The sequence below is a fragment of the Macaca thibetana genome, chromosome 5, assembly GCF_024542745.1.
Source record: "Macaca thibetana thibetana isolate TM-01 chromosome 5, ASM2454274v1, whole genome shotgun sequence".
In the NCBI taxonomy this organism is placed as follows: Eukaryota; Metazoa; Chordata; class Mammalia; order Primates; family Cercopithecidae; genus Macaca; species Macaca thibetana.
Genome location: NC_065582.1, coordinates 125671671 through 125681277, shown reverse-complemented (window position 1 = coordinate 125681277; position 9607 = coordinate 125671671). Strand labels below are relative to the sequence as shown.

General features: G+C 35.2%; 1 pseudogene; it reads right to left on the bottom strand.

Annotated features, from left to right (window-relative positions):
- Window positions 1-6570: 6570 nt before the first annotated feature.
- Window positions 6571-6644, bottom strand: LOC126955923 (uncharacterized; annotated as a pseudogene).
- Window positions 6645-9607: the final 2963 nt, after the last annotated feature.

Below are 9607 nucleotides of genomic sequence, written 5' to 3'. Positions count from 1 at the left end.
AAAACCAATACCACAGAAATTCAAAGGGTCATAGATGGCTACTCTGAGCAACTATATGCTAGTAAATTGGAAAATCTAGAAGGAATGGATAAGTTCCCAGACATATACAACCTACCAAGGTTGAACCATGAAGAAATACAAAACCTGAGCAAAACAATAGCAAGTAATAAGACCGAAGCTGTAATAAAAGTCTTGCAGCAAAGAAAAGCATGGGACCCAATGATTTCGCTGCCAAATCTCCCAAACATTTAAAGAACTAATACCAATCCTACTCAAATTATTCTGAAAAATAAAGGAGAGGATACTTTGAAACTCATTCTATAGGGCCATTATTACTCTGATACCAAAACCAGACAAGACATATCAAAAAAAAAAAAAAAAAAACCACAATACTACAGGCCAATATCCCTGATGAATATTGATGTAAAAATCCTCTACAAATTACTAGCAAATGAAATTCATCAGCACATTAAAGAGATCACTTATCATGACCAAGCAGGATTTATTACAGAGATGCAATGATGATTCAACATATGCAAATCAATCAATGTGATACTTCATATCAACAGAATGAAGAATGAAAACCAAAGATCTTTTCAATTGATATTGAAAGAGTATTTGATAAAATTCAACATCCCTTCATGATAAAAACTCTCCAAAAACTGAATGTAGAAGGAACTTACCTCAACATAATAAAGGCCATGTATGACAGATCCACAGCTAGGATCATACTGAATGGAGAAAAACTTAAAGCCTTTCCACTAAGATGTGGAACAAAACAAGGATGCTCATTTTACCACTGTTATTCAACATAGTACTGGAAGTCCTAGCTAGAGCAATCAGACAAGAGAAAGAAATAAAGGACATCCAATTTGGAAAGGAAGAAGTCAAATTATCCATCTTTCAGATGATATGATCTTATATTTGGAAAAACCTAAAGATTCCACCAAAAAACTCTCAGAACTGATAAACAAATTCAGTAAAGTTGCAAACTACAAATCAACATACAAAAGTCAGTAACATTTCTATATGTTGATGGTGAACAATTTGAAAAATAAATCAAGAAAATGATTTCATTTATAATAACTACAAATAAAATAAAATACCTAGGTATTAACAAAATAAGTGAAAGTTCTCTGCAATGAAATCCCTAATATACTGATGCAATAAATTGAAAAGCACACCAAAAAATGGAACAATATTCCATGTTCATAAATTGGAAGAATCAGTATTGTTAAAATGTCCATACTACCCAAAGCAATCTACAGATTCAATACAATCCTTATCAAAATACAAAAAACATTTTTCACAAAAATAGAAAAAAAAATCTAAAATGTATATGGAACCATAAAAGACCCAGAATAGCCAAAACTATCATAACCAAAAAGAAGAAAACTGCAGGAATCACAATTACCTGACTTCAAATTATTCTACAGAGGTATAGTAACCAGAATGGCATAGTACTGGCATAAAAACAGACATATAAATCAGTGGAACAGAATAGAGAATGCAGAAAGAAATCCACACATCTACAGTGATCTCATGTTTGACAAAGGTGCCAAGAACATCAATTGGGGATAGGGCAGTCTCTTTAATAAATGATGCTGGGAAAACTAGACATTCATATGCAAAAAATGAAACTAGATCCCCAACTCTCACCATATACAAACATCAAATCAAAACGGATTAAGACATAAATCTAAGACCTCAAACTATGAAACTACTACAAAGAAACTGAGGAAGCTCTCTAGGACATTGAACTAGATAAAGATTTTTTGAGTAATACCCCATAAGCATAGGTGATGAGAGCAAAAGTGGATAAATGGAATGACATCAAGTTACTTCTGCACAGCAAAGGAAACAATCAACAAAGTGAAGAGACAAACCACAGAATGGAAGAAAATATTTGAAAACTACCCATCTGACAAGAGATTAACAACAAGAATATATAAGGAGCTCAAACAACTATCATAATCCGATTCAAAATGGTCAAAGGATCTGAATACATATTTCTCAAAAGAAAACCTACAAATGGCAAACAGGTATATGACAAAGTACTCAACATCACTGATCATCAGAGAAATGCAAATCAAAGCTATAATGAAATACCATCTCATCCATATAACATGGCTTTTATCCAAAAGACAGGCAGTAACAAATGCTGGTGGAGGATGTGGAGAAAAGGGAAACTTTGTACACAGTTGATGGGAATGTACATTAGTACAACCACTATGGAGAACATTTGGAAGTTCTTCAAAAAACTAACCACAGAGCTACCATCCAATCCACCAATCCCACTCCTAAAAGAAAGGAAATCTACCATCAGAGTGAACAGGCAACCTACAGAATGGGAGAAAATTTTTGCAATCTACTCATCTGACAAAGGGCTAATATCCAGAACCTACGAAGAACTCAATCAAGTTTACAAGAAAAAAACAAACAACCCCATCAAAAAGTGGGCAAAGGATATGAACAGACACTTCTCAAAAGAAGACATTCATACAGCCAACAGACACATGAAAAAATGCTCATCATCACTGGTCATCAGAGAAATGCAAATCAAAACCACAATGAGATACCATCTCACACCAGTTAGAATGGCAATCATTAAAAAATAAGGAAACAACAGGTGCTGGAGAGGATGTAAAGAAATAGGAACACTTTTACACTGTTGGTGGGACTGTAAACTAGTTCAACCATTGTGGAAAACAGTGTGACGATTCCTCAAGGATCTAGAACTAGAAATACCATTTGACCCAGCCATTCCATTACTGGGGATATACCCAAAGGATTATAAGTCATGCTGCTATAAAGACACATGCACACATATGTTTATTGTGGCACTATTCACAATAGCAAAGACTTGGAATCAACCCAAATGTCCATCAGTGACAGACTGGATGAAGAAAATGTGGCACCTATACACCATGGAATACTATGCAGCCATAAAAAAGGATGAGTTCGTGTCCTTTTTTGGACATGATGCATGCAGCTGGAAACCATCATTCTCAGCAAACTTTTGCAAGAGCAGAAAACCAAATACCGCACTTTCTCACTCGTAGGTGGGAACTGAACAACGAGATCACTTGGACACAGGAAGGGGAACGTCACACACCGGGTCCTATTGTGGGGAGGGGGTAGCGGGGAGGGATAGCATTAGGAGATATACCTGATGTAAATGACGAGTTAATGGGTGCAGCACACCAACATGGCACATGTATACATATGTAACAAATCTGCACGTTGTGCACATGTGCCCTAGAACTTAAAGTATAATAAAAAGAAAAAAGAAAGGAAATCATTATATTGAAGAGATATCTGCACTCCTATGTTTACTGCAGCACTTTTCACAATAGCCAAGATTTGGAATTCACCTAAAAGGCCAAAACCGGATGAATGGATAAAGAAAATGTGGTATGGAGTTCTATTCAGCGATTAAAAAAAAGAATGAGATCCAGTCATTTGCAACAACATGGATGGAACTGAAGGTTATTTTGTTAAGTGAAATAAGACAAGCTTAGAAAGACAAACATCGCATGTTCTCAGTTATTTGTGGGAGCTGAAATTAAAACAATTGACCTCATGGAAACAGAGATTATAAAGCTGTTACCAAAGACTAGGAAGGGTAGTGGAAGAAATGGGGGACAAGTTGTGATGGTTAATGGATACAAAAATTGAGTTAGAAAGAATGAATAAGACCTTGTATTTGCTAGCACAACAGCGTGACTATAGTCAAAAATGATTTAATTGTATATTTAAAAATAATGAAATAAATATAATTTGATTGTTTGAAACACAAAAGATAATACTTGAGGTGATGGATACTCCCCAACACTTGGCAAAAAGACTTACTATCACAGCCTGAGATGGTTTCTAATGTACTCTTTTATCAAGGTCTTAGGCGTTCCCATAGTGCTAGTCCTTTAGCTTAAAGGCTTAATGAACTGGAATTCCTCTTCTACTTTCAGGACTTCAACTATAAAAAATATAAATTTGCTTTCCTCCTCCCAAAAATGTGAGATTGGGCCAGGCACAGTGGCTCGCACCTGTAATTGCAGCACTTTGGGAGGCCGTGGCCAGCAGATCACCTGAGGTCAGGAGTTCAAGACCAGCCTGGCCAACTTGGTGAAACCCCAACTCTACTAAAAATACAAAAAATTAGCTGGGTGTGGTGGCACGGCCTGTAGTCCCAGCTACTCAGGAGGCTGAGGCACGAGAATTGTTTGAACCTGGGAGGTGGGGTCACAATAAGCCGAGATCGTGCCACTGCACTCCAGCCTGGACGACAGAGCGAGACTCCGCCTCAAAAAAAAAAAACGGTGAGACTGTTTTGCTAAAGGGTAAAAAAGACCATCAATATCAGCATCTCACTGAATTTTAAACTATTCTAGGCTATTCCCACGTGTCACTACATAGTTAGATATAAGAACTCAAGAAGAACAAAACTGCTAGCATGAATCAAAGCATCTCTAAGCCTCTATGTATATATTGATATAGTCTTCTATATTAAGCTCAGAAGTTTTCTCCAGTTTTTACTTGTATTTCTTCAAATAAAAATCATTTGTGAAAGCCTAGACAGACAGACAAAAGCAAGATTTTCATTAGCTAAAGTTTGGATGAGACTCATAGAATGCCACTGTTAAGGTATGTATACACACACACACACACACACACACACACACACATCCATCATGGGGAGTAGCTGACTTGCACTCCTAGGATCCCCTAGGATCCTGTGAAAAATTGCTAGAAATCTGTTATTTTAATCCTTCGTCCCACTTTCAAACAGTACCACACTAAATTATTCAGACAGATTATAACCTATTTAAGCTTGATTTTTTTAAATACCTCTGGAGTTTAAGGTATCCTTGCTTCTTTGGAAATACATGACTTTTAAAATCAATCATCTTGGGAAATTTCCCCATAATCTTAACCCACGATATTTATATTTAATCTTGCCTGTTTTATCTGAACCTAACAATAGCAATGAAAGTCGTCTTTCTCTATATTTGTCCTTCCTGACTTCATTTATTCCACAGTTCCTTGATAAGTCTCTAATTGTTATAACAAATGCTGTAGAAAAAAATACTTATGGCTAAGGTAAGGTAGGAGGAAGGCCTCTTAGAAGAGTACATTAATAAATGAGGAATTCCCTGCATTAAATATAAACAGGAATAATCACTTCCCAGTCAGAAATAAGGCCCTTGCCAGATTTTGTTATGTAAAACATTGACTCATATGATGGAATGTAGAGAACAGAGAAAAGAAAGGACAGATCTTCCTTATGCTGAGTCCAAATTTTCCACTATTCGATTTCCTAGAATTCTGGGCCATTTGGGAGACTGCTAACATGTCACCCATCCTAAGACTTTGTAATAAACATTAGCAGTCTAGCCCTTCGTGTCCCTGGTAACATAATTTTCAGTCCCTTTTCCATTCTGAATGCTCTCTGGACATAACAATTTTCCAACATACTCTTAAAATATGTAGTCTCTCATCTCTTCTGAAATCTCAAGGCAATAATGGCAAAAAGATACAAAAAGAGAATAAAGCCTGGACAGTGCTTTTAAAAAAGCACCATCAGTGTAAGAGATGTTGATGGACTTCTGGGGGGAAAAACGGAGAAAGCAATTTGAGATGATATTGACCAATATATCAAAGTGAAGAAATAGGAGCTCAGAATAGTAACATAAAAAGATATATCAGCAGTAAAAGACCAGAAAGGCATTGATTTCTGAGCTGCTTTGAGTCTTGTCTAGTGCCTAGCACTTTTCAAACTTCCCATAGATTCCTGAAGCCACCAATATCCTTTCAATATATTCATATTTACTTAGGTTAGCCAGAATTTAATTCCATTATTTATCACTAAAGAACCCCAACTGACATACCAGCAAAAAATACTGTGCAAATAGATGAACAAAATAATCAGTATAGTGGTCCAATTATATGGACAAAATAATATTTTAAAATGCAAGGAACCAAAAAGTTTATCTCCCAGTTGCCTATTTTGAAAAAAACACATGTGTACATACATAACTTAAGAATGTAGCCTAGCAAAACTTAAAAGAATCCAAGAATACAACACAGGATAATAGAAATAGTCAAATTTACTAAGGATTACACTGAAAATAAACACTATGTAAATGGTCACTAATCTGACCTAAAAATAACAGGATCCAAACTGAAAGATAAATCAGAAAACATTTTGAAATACAGACTTAAGAAGACAGAATATTCTATTACAGAAATTACATAATTAAGAACTTGAACTATGTTAGTGGTATAATGAAAATAAGGACTTTGTGCTTTATTTGTCAACATGGAAAAAGAAAGGCAAGTAAAAACTCAAAAAAAAAAAGAAGGATATACTAGAAAATCATGTTCAAATTGCAAAAGTAAACGCATATGGCATGGTTTCCGCAGTCAGTAGCAGGTAGAGACTTTATTTAAACTTGACATCTGTGATGTTGTCTTATGAGAGATGCAGGACCAGTCATTGACCCATAGGTTAATCCATTTATAGAACCTCTGTAAATAATATTCCAAGTAAACACCCTCTTGAGTCTACTATCAAATGGTGTCTACTTTTTAGCAGCCAGCCATTAATAACAAACTATAGAAATGATCCCTGAAAGTATAGTCTTAGGAGCCACCTATTAATAAAGCACATAGATATTATATTTACAAAGCAAAATGTATAAATTTAAATAATGTGAAAGTAATGGTATAGCTAGAAAAAGAAAAGATAGAAAATATTGCAAATAAACCAAAGGAAGTTTTGACATGATAATTATGTTTTGGACAATAAATTAGATGCTGACTACAGTTGAAAGACCGAGAAATAGAATACAACCAATAAAACAATTAACAATATTTTAACTAAAAAATACTGACAGAGAGTCTGTGAATAGTGTGGCTGAACTTAGCATAAGTTCATTGTGTTTCTTATGTGATGGTTGTATTTTAAGAAACTATAAAGTGATGATGGTAATCACAAAAGAACTAAAAGGGAAAACCTGAAATTGGTTGTCTCTGGGAAATGGGGGATGTGTTCTACTCGTCTGTTTGAACTTTTGCCATGTTCATGTATTACTCGCATAATTTTCAAAAGTTGCATAATGTATCAACAGAAACTGAGCATAGTACCCCAGAATGATCTGGCTGGTATAGGTCGGGATTATCACTTTGCTTAATCTGATTCTTTAATTTTTCCCTTCAGAACTGAGTCCCAAGATTGCAGTAGCTTTGATAGTAGACCCATCAAATGTGAGAACTCATTGTTAAGTATGGACTTAACTTAAACCAACAGGTCTTCTCACATGTGCTCTTGTTAAGCCACATCTAAAAGCAAAACTGTTTATTCTTACTATATTTCATGTTATTTTCAAATCATCATTTCAATCTGTCCAAATTTCTGCTAAATCATAACTTTGTCTTATACTCACATTCTGTTGGCTAATAAATATCTAATAAACAAGGAATGATAGTTATCCTTGACCTAAAAGAATTTCTGGGAGTAGAATTTTCTCCTTGATCCAGCTGATGGCTACGGTTCTCATTGTTTCAAGAAATGTGAGATGTTTGCCTCTTCTTTGAATGGTTCAAATTCACCCTAGCGTATTGGTATATAAAGTGAATAAGCTATACACATGAGGCTTATTATATCCTGTGTAGGTGAAATAGGCTGAGCTTCTCATTTTTCTCATTCTTTACATTTTCTTCTTACTCTTGTAAACATGCCAATATTGACATTGGTTCTTTTTTTCCTCCTTGAAATTCTCCTTCATTTTTAGCTTACTTCTTAAAATATATTTTCTCTCTTGTCTAAAAATGCTTTCCCCTCCCCAAATCCATAGTAGAAAGGCAATATTTAAGCCTGCCCACTTTCTCTTTTAACAGAAAAAAACAGGTTTGCATAATTGACTGTTAGTGGCTCAGAAAAGAGAACAAAGGAAATGCTTTGTAGGCCTCTGGAGCAGTTAGTCTTTTAGAGGCCTTGGAACATCTACAGACTGCCAGAAGCTGAACCTTCTCACTTGGGAGATCTTGGCTCCATGGAGACTCCTGGGAAGCTACTAGGTATTTTTCCTGCATACCATCGTCCAACCTAGACTTCTTCCACAAACATAAAAGCCAGAGACTTACACAGATTTTCATAAGATTCTGAAATATTTTGATATCTATTCCCACCGTTTTTGCTAAACTTCTTCCTTTTTTTTATTATATTTTAAGCTCTGGATTACATGTGCAGAATGTGCAGTTTTGTTTTATAGGTATACACGTGCCACGGAGGTTTGCTGCACCCGTCAACTCGTCACCTACATTAGGTATTTCTCCTAATGCTATCCCTCCCCCAGCCCCTCACCTCCTGACAGGCCCCAGTGTGTGATGTTCCCCTCCCTGTGTCCATGTGTTCTCATTGTTAACTCCCACTTATGAGTGAGAAAATGCGGTGTTTGGTTTTCTGATCTTGTGATAGTTTGCTGAGAATGATGTAAGCCTTTTCATATACTATAAGGTTTTTTTTTAATATTCCAGTCTTCTTATCCTATTTAATATCCTCAAATTCTTTCATTTTCTTTTATAAATGTTACTTTTCCAGCTGTTATTTATTATTATTTTATGTATTATATTATTTATTTTACCATATGTGGTTCCAACTCCTCAACCATTGGGAGGGGAATGGGGAATAATTTGTGATTGTCTATCTCCACCTTAGAAAAGTGGTTCCTAAAGTGTGGTTCCCAAATCAGCAGCATCGGTATCACCAGGGAACACGTTAGAAATGTAAATTATCAGGCCCCAGCCCAGATGAAATCAGATGAATCAGAAATTGTGTGAATGGAGCACATTCATGTGGTTTAACAAACCTTATAGGTGATTCTGATGCACACTAAAATTGGAGAATTATTGCCTTAAAATAATCACACAAGGTAAACCCAACCAAACTTTAGAGATTATGCATAATTATACATAATAAGCATTTTATCTGAAGATGTAATTATAGAAAATTATAATTAGCATGATATAATCTTCAGATAACTTCTATTTTCTCCTTTAATTTGGGGGAAAGTCCTAAAAGAAAAGAAAGGATAAAGAAGGGAACAATTTTGAGTTTTTTAACCGTTAAGTTGAAGATTGTTATTGTGCAAAAAGCGTAAGAAAAAGCACACAAAAATCTTTCTATTATGTTATTGATGAAGTAGTTCAAGCAAGTAGTATTCAGGCTCAAGAGTAAAAACATTTCAAGAAAATTTCCTTGGAAATTACACAGGCACTTCACTTCAGCAGAAGTGTTTATTGAGTAGATACAAAGTTGTAACTCAGAGAGATGCTTTCCAAATGTTTTATAAAAAGTAATAAGACTTTAAAATTAATAAATAGATTTTGATGTAGGCGATTATATTTGTTTTGTAGTAGTTCAAGAGTCAGCAAACATCTTCCGTGAAGAGAAATATTTGGGGCCTTACAATTCATAAAGTCTCTGTCCCCACTACTCATTCTGCTGCTGTAGCCTGAATGCAGCAGTGATAGACAATTTTTAAATAAATGGATGTGACTATTTACCAATAAAACTTTATTTATATAAACAGGAAGTGGAGCTGGT